The sequence below is a fragment of the Dipodomys spectabilis genome, unplaced genomic scaffold (assembly GCF_019054845.1).
Source record: "Dipodomys spectabilis isolate Male_0828 unplaced genomic scaffold, ASM1905484v1 ptg000001l, whole genome shotgun sequence".
NCBI classification, from domain to species: Eukaryota; Metazoa; Chordata; class Mammalia; order Rodentia; family Heteromyidae; genus Dipodomys; species Dipodomys spectabilis.
The window spans coordinates 7000537-7012426 of NW_024870678.1; the positions used below are offsets into that span (position 1 = coordinate 7000537).

Below are 11890 nucleotides of genomic sequence, written 5' to 3' on the forward strand. Positions count from 1 at the left end.
GATACCATCTTTGCCTTTACGAAGTAGGTCTGTATTTCAGAACTACTACACAGTTCTAGGCCAAGAAAGAAGGTATTGGGAAATCTTCAATGGAAGTCAATTTCAACTAGTGATCAACAGTTGAAATTTTCAACAGTTGGAATGTTGTGGTATTTAGGTATTTCTGTTAGCTTTCTCTGATTTCCCCTTTTAAACTTAGGACAATCCTTGTTAACTCAAGATTAGAAGGAACACTTAGGATGTTTAAGGCAAACCTCAGTTTCACGTATGTTATAAATACAACATAATGTGAAGAGAAAATGAAGCTTCTCCCCTGTTCACATTCCCTACCTCTGTCAAAGACAAAGTGTGAAGACAGAGGTTCAATGTAGAGCGATAACTGTTAGGTCATAATATTACCATTGCTTGCCTAAGACTGTAGCACTTGATAAACTGAGCCCCTGATTTGTAGTAATGTTTACCTTTAAATATTGAATTATTACACTGGTAAAAAGAAGTTTCCTTTTTTTTTTTGTTATTGTCAAGTGCATGTACATAACACTGTATTTATACTGCCCAGATTTGAAAATCCAAATCTGAAGACAATTAAAAAAACCTTCTAGTCTAGGATACTCACTGCAGGAATGAGAAGATGGAGTCAAAGGTCAATGGCTTGAGGTTCTTTTTTTTAGATTTTGATATCTACAATCCATTCAGGATTTGTCTGACTAAAAGAGAAGTAAGAGAAAAAATCTCCAAAAAGTATCAAGAAACTTAAAACTAAAAGCTAATTGTTATTCTACAGCTAAATAAAAAATAAAATCCAAATTCTCTAGCCTGACATTCAAGATCCCTTCCTTGTTTCTAACAAGTCAAATCTCCATCACTGTTACTACTTCACTATGAGCAGTTGTCACAATATGCCACTGAGGATGCAAACCTATGGCCTGATGGCTACACAGCGGTCAGAAACCCAGCCCGAATTTTCTTCAGACAGATGGGTATATCCTTGTCTATGCCCATACCCTGTAAGATACACAGATTCATTAAGTGCAAACTGTTACTCTAGAAAGGTAGCAACTTATCATATATATAGCAACTTATTATATATGTGGCAACTCCAAAAATATTCTTTTTTCTAAACCTCCCCCCCAAAATTGCACAACCCTGTGAAATTGTAAGAATATTTCAGGAAGCAGTTGTTTTTACTGCTTGTAATTTGTTTTCAAGCATCAGATAAAGTTATCAGCTGCTTCCTTTGTGTCTGCCATGGTCACCATGACATTGACTTTGTACGCCTGAGGTAAAAGCTGAAAGAATCCTTAACAACTCTATCCTACCAAGAGGCAGTTTGCCCAGCTAATACCTACCTTGCCCTGGAGGGGATAGAACCACTGGAATGAAGAATATATCATGAATGCATGTTGGCCAGACCAAAACTCCTGGAGCTTAGTTATCAATTTATTTCCTTTCTCTCAGTCTTTAGAGTTTACAAGAAGTGCTGTGCCTAACAATACCTATTTTCTGGTGTTTGTCAATATAGGAGACTGAAATAAAACCTGAAACTTTTGTGCTTCACTTTTGTTTTTTGTTTGTATCTGAGGGACACTGAAGTAAATACATTTTGGAAATATTCTAGCTTGTATTTTCCATTATTCTGGTTTAATTTTCTAGTAAGCACATCTCTTCAAGATAGACCTTTCAGCAAGAATTTTTTTCTTTTTAGTATAACAAGAATATTGCAGGGAGAAATAGGAAAAAGAGAAATAAATATTTCCTGCTTCGCATGCAGGAAACAGGAGTTGAAGACTCCAATGGCAGCTCCTATATGTAGCTTTTATATTTTTTGATCTGGAAGAACACACATGATCATGTCAGTCTAGCAACTCCAAATCCTACGACAATGTTCTGGGTAGGTAAGACAAGCAAGTTCTACCCCTAATCCAGGTAGCCTTCAGGAGTTCCCTTTGCCAGATGTGTCTTTCCTTCTTTCAGTATTGAAGAGTTTCCAGACTTTTATAATTTCAAAGTGAAAGTCAAGAGTTAGATAGCTCCTCCTTTACTTCACAGGTGTAGACAGATTTAGAGTTCCCCCTAGATTTTAAAGAAGCCCCTCCTATGTGTGATTGGAGTCTTTTTTTCTAGTCCTGGGGCTTGCACTCTGGGCCTGGGTGCTGTTCCTGAAATTTTATGCTCACAGCTAGGGCTCTACCTCTTGAACTACAGCTCCACATCCAGCTTTTTTGGCGATTAATTGGAGATAAGAGTCTTATAGACTTTCCTGTCAGGGCTGGCTTTGAACTGTGATCCTCAGATCTCAGCTTTCTGAGTAGCTTGGATTACAGTTGTGAGCCATTAGTGCCCAGCTGATTTGCTTGTTTGAAAGAATATTTTAGATTTTATTCTTTTATTATCTCTAAGTAGTTACAAAGGGGTTTTAATTCAACATAATAATTTATGAGTACGATACATCTTGATCAATATTACCCCTTCTGCTGTCCTCCCCCATCCCTTTCAGCCCTACCCATCTCCTCAAGTTACCTGGATTCATTTTCACACAAGTATATTGAATAAAATTCATATATTTACCCAGCTTTTCTCTCTCCATTCATGACTGTCCTGTTTTATTAATGATACGTGCAGATGCAGAGTATGGCCAGATAGTGGAGAGAATCACAAAGTTTTAACTTTATTATCCCTCCTTCTTGGTACATTTGAGACAATGTAACTGAATCCCTTCCTCTCTTGGAAGATAGAGGGACCCTATTATTAACCATCAACTATCGATTTCTCACATTGTTTTGGACCATTTGGCCAGAAAATGCCCTATTGGTAGTAAAGAAAACATTCTATAAAATGAGTAAATTAGATGCAGAATCTCACAACTTGGTCCATCGGGCGTGTCTTAGTCATATCACATACACAATTTGCTACAGTAGCTACTTTTGCTAGAAATTGTATGAGGCAAGTAAGATATAAGTTAATATAGCTCAAATTGTCACTAAATTCAGTCTGAGAAAGCAAATAAAAGGTAATTGATTTTTTTCTGAAAGATGTGATATTCCACTGAAATATATAAAAGGGAATATTGTTAATAAATTATATCGCTTTATTTCTTCTTTAAACATTGAAAACACTTTTAAAGTTGAGGTATTTTTAGAAAGAATATTTTAGCTTTCTAGCATTGCATATGAAGAATATCATGTTTTCCTTCCTTCCTTCCTTCCTTCCTTCCTTCCTTCCTTCCTTCCTTCCTTCCTTCCTTCCTTCCTTCCTTCCTTCCTTCCTTCCCTTCTTTCCTTCCTTTATTTTTTTCTTTCTGAGACAAAGTATTGCTACATAGTTCAGACTGACCTTGAACTTGCAGTTTTCCTGCCTTAGCATCCCAAATGCCGTGATTACAGGTATTCACTATCATACTCATGTTCCTTCATGTGTTTTTTCAAATGGGAAAAGTATACATATTCTGGAAACTTTAGGTTTTACAGCAGCATGTACCTTACCAATGCCTACAATTCTAAAAGTGCACCCTTAAATTATTTAAATATCCTTAAAAAATCAGCTGTAAAATTTAGGATAAAATGTTAAAATTAGTTTTAAATATACGAAACCATCTTGGTTCAGCCAAAAAAAAAAATCGTGGCATTTTAGTTTTCTCCAGTTTTACTCTTTCACGGTTATTAAATATTCAGCAAGATCAAAAGGCACTCTATTTCTGGCATCATCTACATCTAAGGCAATTTTTAAGAAATCAGGAACGAGGTAGACTTTTATTGCAGAAACGGAGCCTGATGGCACACGCTCATTGCTATTTAAAGCACTTACAGGATAGAAGGATAAATGACATCACTGTCACCCAAAATGGAAGTCTTCCTGAGGAATCACTTTGCACAGGTCAGGGAGAGTGCTGCTGCAAAGGTAAAAAAATCACTGTGCAGCATTTCACCAGAGACCAACCACCAGCGTTTCCTGTGGACCACTGACAAAACATGATGGTCTGTTTGGCTCTATTTGACTCTTCCCTAAAATTCAGAAATAGAAAAATCACCCAGGCTTTCTTTTGAAGTGAAATTCATGCAGCCTGCGAGCTGACAACACTCTTCCAAAAAACTAGGAAACAAACCCCTCAGAGACCACTCAGAATAACACCTATAGGAGGCCATTAAAATAACAAAGCTCCTGAGGTGAAATTCTATCTAGGAAGCTTTAATCAAAGAGCAGCGTGCATCTTATATTTTTGTTCTTTCTTCACCACAATTAATATTATCATCAGTTCCTTAGGGTATTTGGCCTGAAACAGTTTCAGAAACATTCCCTGGATTGTACTAAGAAAAAAACTACAAAACACACTTTCTGCACAAGCAAAGCATTTAGAAAGGTATAATTTAAAAAGCTAGTAAAACTAAAAACCAAACAAACAAGAGAAGCCTTTCTGTGTATTTTTTTTTTATAGCAAGTCATTCACATACTCCAATACAAGCTAACTAGTATATGTCTCAGTCAAGCAGAAAAGGTCAGTTAAGTTGATGTTAGGGAAATGAACCCTAAGATATGTATTCAAAAGTTTTTTTCTTTCATGTGATTGTTTCTAACACATTTATAAGATTATTTCTTTGTTGCTTTGTATGTCCCTCCCCCATGGTATAACCCCTGCTTTCACTGTATTTGATGTTGGTATAATTTGTGGAGGGGAAGGGAAAAAACAAATCGTTTAAATAGGGATACAGGTGGACCCATTGCAACAATGAGAAGTACAAGTCGTTATGTTGAAAACAAACTTTACAACTTTGGTGGGGGGGGGGGCGAGGAGGGTTGGGTGGGGGGGAGGGGAGATGGGAAGAGATGGGAAAGGGAAACAAAGGAGGAGGCTACAATGCTTGATAAGAAATGTACTCATTATCTTGCCCAAGTAATTGTAATCCCTCTGTACAGTATTTTCACACACACACACACACAAAACTTATACAAGAAGTGTAGCTTGGCCCCTTTCCCTGGTTCCTTGGCCTCTCGGTGTTTTCCTTTAGAATCTTCTTGGAAGAGGGTAGTGAAAGGCAGCACTGCAGGGCATGGGAAAGCAGTCTTTATAGGCAGGCATGGCTGGGGTTTAAAAGAAAAGTCACTTCATCACTCTCATACCATTGGGATAATAACAACATCTAAAGGCTTTTCTGAACATGAAGTAAGGAATATGGCGTGTGGAGGAAACCAGCAGAGAACCTAGGACATGGTTTAGATTCAGTATCTGGCAGGGTTTATTGGAGTGGGAGTTTTTGGTCTTGAACTCAGTGCCTGGGTGCTGTCCCCTTAAGCTTTTTTGCTCAAGGCTGACACTCTACCACTTGAACCACAGCTCTACTCCCTGCTTTTTTTAGTGGTTAGTTAGAGACTTGATTCTCAGGGACTTTCCTGCCTTTAAACCTCTGGTCCTCAGATCTCAGCCTCCTGACTGGCTAGATTCTAGGCATGAACCACCAGTAACCAGCCATGGCAGTTATATTTACTACTCTGAATAAATGAATGAGTGAATGAGTTGTAATGAATAGATGAATTGATTGTAATTCTAATTTCTCTCCTCAGCATTTCCATTTTAAAAGTAGTTTCTAGAGGATTGTAGAATTCTTAGGACTCAAAGCTGTCAAATTACTTCAGACATTTATGGGTATCCTAATCTTTTGAGTTAATATTTGTGATGGGAACACTGAGCCCTTCACATGACAGCACAGGAAGATGTGAGCACTGAGTCTGGGCTGGAAGAATTAGGTTCAAATGACACTTTTGCTTCATGCTAGTTGTGAGATCTCAGGCACGTCACAATCCTTCACTGCCTAGACTTCTTTATTGGTAAGGTGGAGACAATGATACGTAAAAGGCTGTTAAGAAGATAACATGACTCAAGGGCACAAGAACAGGTGCTGTCAATGGTCAGTGCCAAAAAACTGTAAGTTACTACTGTGACTCATCCTTTGCCCTTGCCATGCATCAGGCCCAAAAGTGATGGAGGTCCTTTAGCCAAAGAAATACAGAACAGCAAATACATGCACAGTAGAACACAAAAGACAATTTTGTTTGAAAATTTTGATATCCCTGCACAGATTTAGCCAGTAGACTTCTAGAATCATTAGAATTATCTGAAGAAGTTAGTATAGACACATGGGCAAAATGAGGGAACTCCAAAAGCACTGTGCCAAGTGAAAAAAAACCCCCAAAACAGCTAGGCACAAAAATCCTAGTGAAAGAAGAATGGTATATGCAATGGAATATCATCCAATCTTAGAAAAAAGAAAAATTCTGACACATGCTGTGGCATGAATGAATCTTGAGGACATTATAGTAAGGGAAATAAGTCAGGCTCTAAAAAGGAAATAGGTACTGTAGGTACCTAGATTCAGAGTATTGGTTAGTAGAGGCCATAGAAAGGGAAGAATAAAAATGAGTGTGTAATGGGTAAAAAGGTTCAGTTGGACAAAAGGAAAAAGTTTTGGAGATATATAGTGGTAGTGGGTATATAACAATGTGAATGTACTGAATGCCATGTGCATGCTTAACAATAGCTAAGTTGGTAAATTTGTATTAGGAATATGTTATAACATTAAAAAAAAAAAAACAAAACAAAACACCCAACAGTAGTAACAACAATAGTATCCAAATGGCAGAGATCAGAAGGATTAAGGTTCCAGATCAGCTTCGGCAGAAAAGTCTGAGAGATTCCATTTCTAGTTAACCAGAAAAAGGCAGGCTTGGAGGCATGAATCAAGTGATAAAAGGCCAGTCAAGTAAGCTGAACAAGCACAAGACCCTGAATTTAATCTCTAGTCCCAGGGAAAAAAATGTAGTCACAATACATGACTCAACTTATGGAAAGTACTAGAATAAAGAAACCTAGTCTATCATGACAGGAAGTGAAGAGTGGAATAGATGTATTTTATCATATGCAAATATGTGTGATATTTAATGTGTTTACTTTGCTAGCTTATGGTGCCTTGCTGTTTAGCCAAATATCAGTCTCCATGCTACTATGAAGGTTTCTGTTTGTTTGTTTTTCAATGTAATTAACATTCAAGGCAGTAGACTTTCAGTAGAACAAATTATTTCTGTGGTGGTTCATTTTATGTGTCATCTTTAGTAGGCTACTGCCACCCATACATTTCAGTGAACATTACTCTGTGTACAATAATGGTAAGGTATGTTCTGGATTACAGTAACATTTGAATTGGTACTGGACTGAGTAAAGCAATCTGCTCTCCTTCCAGTTCAGTATTTTCTTTGGTTTTGAGCTTACCAGTTTTCAGACTGGTAAGACCAGTTTTCAGAACTTCCATGACTGACCCTTTTAATTTTTAGTTTGGACTTTTAGTTGGAATTATACCTTAGCCATTGTGGGTTTCAGGCTAGCTGACCTAAGATCTTGGAACTTGTAAGCCTTTGGTATAGTGTGAGCTAATTTGTTAAGACCAACTTCTCTCTCTCTCACTTTCTAAATATATGCTTACTATCTATAGAGTGTATATAATATATATATGTATATATATGTACATACATGAATACATATCTGTATACCTTCTAGAATATAGATGGGCTTGAAAAAATTAGTTGAAAGCCTAAGTGAATAGAAATATTGGAGAGAGGAATTTCGATTCCAGACTGCCTTTGCATTAAGTCTTGTTGGACTTTCCAACCTGCCAGTTTGTCATGTACATTTAAGACTTGACACTCCCCATAATTGTACTATTATTCCCTTAAAATCTCTCTCTCTCTCTATCTCTTTTTATCTCAGGCACACACACACCTATACCTATACCCACACCACCCACTCTCTGGCTATGATCTAGAAAAGAAAAATCTTTATCTTGTAAATAATTGACATATAACAATTTTCTAAACACTTCAGATTTTGTATATGTGCTTTTCTGTTCCATGTCCCAGGAATACTTTATATACATAATAAAACATTTTTAAAACAAGCGAAGTTGTGCCAAAATATCAGTGGTTTAGAGGATCACAGTGCAGCCACATGCTCACAGCTCAACAGATGTTGGCTGAATATCTCTATGTCAACAGCTGACCTAAGGTCTGGGGAGACATGCATAGATGAACAAGGCAGAGAAAATCCCAACCCTCAAGAAGCTTATGCTCTAGTGGAAGGACCTTAGAGAAAGTCTAATTACGTATGTATGAACTTTGAATGAAAAATATTCACTAAAAATATCTGTTTTGCTGTAAGATACAGTAGGCTTTTGGTATCTACAGGCATATGCTTCAAAGAGACCACTATTGGGAACACCAGAAATGTTCTGGATACACAAAGTTCAGTCAGTCCTGTGGATGCTTGGTTAATTTTCCCCATAATGTCCCCCAATTCCATGAAGACAGAAGAGATATTTCAGCACATCTAAAAATTTCACTTTATCACTATATATTAGCACATGAACTTTAATCTTGCTTTTGGGGTACCATCTGCTTTTCAGGAGGCAGATTTTCACAGGATTAAGGACAGAGAATCCCTCAGCGGATCATACAACAATGTAAACACAACTGACAATAAAATTTGAGAGCTCCCTGCACCAACGGAGCTGCGGAGTGTGTGTGTATGTGTATTTGACTGCTCTTCGTGAAAATTGCATGCAAGGCAGGCTTACTATAAATCAAAATAAACCTGTAGATCTTACTTGGATTGTGATCATGTCATTTACCTGAGATAACTGCACCCAAATTCAGCAGCACCCTAGTTGATGAAGACAGTTGCTGAAAGTGAAAAGTATTGGAAAATAGAGTAACCAATTAACTCCAGCCTAGTGTGGATGCCAGCAATGGAATGCAGGTTCTTTACAGCTTGCAGCTCTGCTCTTTCAGCTTTTAGTTGTTACACATAATAGGTATCACATATGTTTTGCAGTGAAGGCAAATTGCTGCTTAGGCCTTTTCACCATAGAAAAAGGCTTCTGATAAATTCATTAGTTTTTAATGAATAAGACAAACTCCAGGAAAAAATTCAACTCCCTGGCCCGGCTCCTTGTTCATTTGTCATACATTTCTTAAGCAGGATTCTAATATTAGTACCTCATAGAATTTGGGAGGATGTAAATCCCTTACTTAGCACAATGCCTAGGACATAATGAGTTCTCAGGAAATGTTAACTGGCATTATTGCTATCTTGGTCTCAACACTGGCCAGGCCAGGGATACCTCTAAGAAGTGAAGAATTATTGACAATTGACAACTGACACTTGCCACTGCAAGAAGCATTCTAATATCTATTAGGAAAAGAGATAACAAAAAAACTGAACACAAAACCCAATACATTATGCTTGCTGTTGTAAGAGGGTTCAGAGACATGGTGAAGAGGAGTTTTCCAGGACACAGAAAAGAAGGCAGAGAAAAATCAGATGAGCCTTTAAGAGGGAGACTTTTGTCTGTGCTTTGATGTAACCCACAAATGTGCAAAGGAAGTTTCAGGGCTGAAGGTATTTTCTGCTGTGTGAAAAATGGATACGATAACATTGATTATCAAAGGTTTTATATGAAGCTCAAATGTGCAGGACTATTCTCATTGGTAATATGAAAGGCTTATATTGTTAGATTTGATGTGTATGTAGGTCTTTGATAGTACTAGTGATGATTGTAAAATTGTCTTGTTTGTTGCTAGAGGAAGTCAGACAGTTTGAACTGTGAAGAACATTAGAAATCATATAGTCTACACTCTCAGTCAAATGAGAAAACCAGATCCACACAATGAATGTGCAAACACCAGCAAAGGTCATTGTTAGTGAAACAAGTATCTAGACAGCTTTTTTATGCTGTCTAGAATGGTAGCCACTAGCTATGCATGGCTACTTCAATTTAATTATAATTAAATACAATTAAAAGTTTCATTCTCAGGTTGAGTTAATGCCATTTAAAAAACTCAAAATAGCATCTTCCCAATCAAACAGTCGATACCTAAAACATTTTCATCATCCAAAAGCACTCTGCTTTTTTTTTTGGTTGGTTGTGGGGCTTGAATTCTGGGCTTGGGTGCTGTTCCTCAGCTCTTCAGCTCAAGGCAAGCACTCTACCACTTGAGCCACAGTGCCACTTCCAGTTTTCTGGTGGTTAATTGGAGATAAGAGTCTCACAGTCTTTCCTGCCTGGGCTGGCTTTGAACCGTGATCCTCAGCTCTCAGCCTCTTGAGTAGCTAGGATTACAGGTGTTATCCACTGGCACCGGGCTACTCTGTTCTTTTTATTAAAGTTTAATTTAATTTTATTGTAAGGGTGATAGCAGAGGGGTTACAGTTATTTAAGTAAGATAATGAATGCATTTCTTGTCAAACATTGTTACTCCCTCCCTTGTTTTCTCTCCTTTCCCTCCCCGTCTCCTGCCCTCCTCCCCAACATGGTGTCTTGTGAGTATTGCTGTTGTATTGGTTCACCCCTTGTCCTTTATTTCACCATTTTGTTATTCTTCTTCCCTTTGTAAATGTATTTACAAAGCTTAGGGTATCAAAAAAAAAAAACAAAAACAAAAACAGTGACAACAGGGGAAAAACCAAAGGGGAAAAAATGAAAGAAAAAAAGAAATAACTACCCACAGTGCAATAAAAAACAAAAAAACCCTCTTGTTTCCAAATCTTGGAGTTTATTTTGATTAGCATCGTTTTATATGGTCATATGAACATAGCTATTGAGCCATTGTGAGCCTCTACTAGGACTACCCTAGACATATACTAATTATTACAAATGAGGGACACCATTGGAACCTATGTTTTTTTGGATCTGGCTTACTTCATTTAATGTGATTTTGTTCAAGTCTTTCCATTTCCTTATAAATGTGGCAGTCATTCTTTCTTATGGAAGCATAGAATTCTAATATGCCACATTTTCTTGATCCATTCATCTACTGAGGGGCATCTGGGTTGGTTCCACATCTTAGCAATGATAAACATAATTGTGCTGGTAGAAATGCACTCTGTTCTATTACACTGTTAGTTTTACACAGTGTGAGAAATGTAGACTTCAGTTACCAATAAAAGCATTTCCCAGTGAGTAAAGAAAGTCACTTGTTCAACATGGTGACAGGCTTTCTCAAATGCACTTCTGAAATTACCCATGTAATTTCAAGGTTATAGAGCAATCAAACTCAATACACAAATGTTTCACAGGGAAAACCAACAGGAATCCTCATAAAATAGCTTTATGGAAGCACCTAAGTTGAGGTGCAAGTTTGAAAATGAGGGTTACAATTGCCCAGTGTTTCTGAAACTACTGAATACAAAGATCTAGTATATAGATTATCAACAAGAAGAAAAGGGAGGATAATGAAATTTAAGTAGACCATGTTTGAGGAGTAAATTTGTAAAATAGGAAAGAAAAGATGGGGTATTAGTTTTTATTAAATATTACAATACAAATTTTGAGACAGGGATTTCTATGATCAAATTTGAAAGTATAAAAGTGGATAAAATTTTATCCTCTGGCAATAATAAAAATGAACAATTTATTAGATATGTATTATATATATTATATTAGAAGATACTTATTTTTTGGTGCCAATCCTAAGGCTTGAACTCAAGGCCTGCGCACTGTCCCTGAGCTTCTGTGGTCTAACACTCTATCTATCATTTGAGATACAGCTCCACTTCCAGCTTTTTGGTGGCTAATTGGGAAAAAAGAATCTCCTGGACTTTCCTACCCAGGATGGCTTCAAATTATGATCCCCAAATCTTAGCCTGCTGAGTAGGTAGAATTACAATTATGGGTCACTGGTGCTTGGCTAGAAGATATGTTTTGAAAGAAGATGGCATATGTACAATATTGTCCTTAAATAGGGGAACATGATTTAAAAGCTGTGAGGTGACAACTTGAGATTTAAATGGAAAAAAGAAAACTTTTCCCAGAAATGGACCTTTTGAACAATTCAAATAGACTTTGCTCTT

The 11890-nt window shown here is 37.1% G+C and overlaps 1 long non-coding RNA gene across 1 annotated transcript; it reads left to right on the top strand.

Annotated features, from left to right (window-relative positions):
- Positions 1–2246: 2246 nt before the first annotated feature.
- LOC122106863 lies at positions 2247–10185 on the top strand. The gene is made up of 3 exons (XR_006147246.1): positions 2247–2308; positions 6531–6534; positions 10151–10185. It is a non-coding gene; the product is annotated as an uncharacterized LOC122106863 (long non-coding RNA).
- The last annotated feature ends 1705 nt before the right edge of the window (positions 10186–11890 follow it).